The sequence below is a fragment of the Leopardus geoffroyi genome, chromosome E1 (genome assembly GCF_018350155.1).
Source record: "Leopardus geoffroyi isolate Oge1 chromosome E1, O.geoffroyi_Oge1_pat1.0, whole genome shotgun sequence".
Taxonomy (NCBI): domain Eukaryota; kingdom Metazoa; phylum Chordata; class Mammalia; order Carnivora; family Felidae; genus Leopardus; species Leopardus geoffroyi.
The window spans coordinates 36,763,941-36,765,782 of record NC_059330.1 but is presented as its reverse complement, the minus strand read 5'-3'; positions in this window follow the sequence as shown (position 1 = coordinate 36,765,782).

Here is a 1,842-nt window from a genome sequence, read left to right as displayed (position 1 = left end):
GAGTCCCTGCCCGGGGCCTGTTCTGTGTGGCTGGGTACCATGTGGCTGTCCTGGAAGTAAGCAGCCAGCTGTCTCCTCACACAGGCAGGGGGATGGAGCAGAATACACAAACCCCAGATCTGTCGGCCTCCCTCTTCTTCCCCTCCCCCAACCCCAATTCCAGCAAGATCTTAGCATCCCCTTCGAAGCTGCCTGCCCCTTAAAGGCAAACAACAAAAGAATGACAAGGTCAAAATACAAGGCCCCAACAGATAAGAGGTCCTTTGGAGCAGAGGCCACGAAATTAATCTGAAATTCCTTGTAATTAGATAAGATAAGGCTATCTAAAGAGATGCATAGCAGCCAGGAATGGAGTCCAGCCGCACAACATGCAGAGAATATACCTCCTGGTCCACTGGGGCCCCTCACACACTGTCAGCAGACAGAAGACACACAAAACAGGGCCCATGCCAGCCTCTGGGCTGCTCGGAGATGCCGTCTACATGTTCTCATGCCAGGTGGGCACTCACTAAATATGCATCCATGGGGTGTCCAGGGGACTCAATCAGGAAGAAACAACAGCATCTGGCACCCAGAATGGCATGGGGTGGGACTACAAGCAAAGCAGGAGCCGGCTGGCATCGCGCCACCCTGGCTGAAATGGGTCTGGAGAGGAGGCTGGGGAGGGCAGGCTTTTGGACTTTATTCTGAGCTGGTTATTGATCCCTGGATGCTGGGTCACGACACACGGCCGAGCTGACGTCTGCCCTGTGGATGCGCGGCTGCTGCATCTCAGCCCCTCGGTCCCAACCCCATCAACCGGGTTTATTGACTCTTTTATTGACGATGCTGGGGCCTAATGAGGACAAGAGCTGCACACTTCATTAAGGGCTGTGGAAGGAGAGATGATGCATCCTGCCCAGTGCCAAGAAGCAGTCTCACCACGTGCTTTGCAAGGCCCCGGACACCCAGCCTCCTGCCACCCCTAAGGTAGAGGAGCCGGACACGAGGTGTTCACTTGGGCTCATCACTTCAGCGGCCTTAAAATGCAAGGTGTCTACCACTTGCCAGAAGCCATGCTCTTAGTAATTAGCTAACCTTGTGACTTAGGAGGGACCTACACCCACACTCACCCAAAAGCACTTTGATGGTCTCCCTTGCCAGTTCACACTCCTAGATTCTCCGCACCCACACATACGATAAAATAAGCAGATTCTCGTGTCATATCAGGGAACATTCTCAAAGCAGGTTCTCAATGATGTTCAGGCTCAGAACAGAACACGGGACTATTAAAACTCAAAAGGATCTTCAAGTGATCAAATTCAAGATGAGGAACAGACCCAGCGCTCTGCCCATGGCCACTCAGCTCACTAGGGGCTGCGCTGGCATTAGAATCCTGATTCTTTAGCACTGATCCAAAGCTCTTGTAGACTGAACTCCTGAGATGAATAATTACAGCCAGGGATCACAGACACACTTGTCTGGGAAGCCATGGTTGTTGGGCTCCCTCCATCTAAATAGTAACAGTTCTTTCTTTGTTCTTTATCTTATCTTTCTATCACTCCCCCCTCTTATTATTTTTTGCCCTATTCCCCAGTCCCCCCCCTTTTTTTTTTTGGTGTCTTCTTGGCCTATCCCTTAGACCATATTAGACCTCCCCCGTGGGCACTGCTGAGCCCAGCAGAAACCCTAAAGACCAAAGAGGTTGCTGACTCTGACATTCTCTGTCTTTGATTGGCTCTCTTGGGAATCCGAAGTGGAGGGGGGCACAGAGAATGTGTCAGCTGTAGCCAGATGAGGCTGTGTACTCTCTGAGTGAGATGTGCAGGCAATCTACGGGGTTAGTCTGCATGGGAGGCAGGT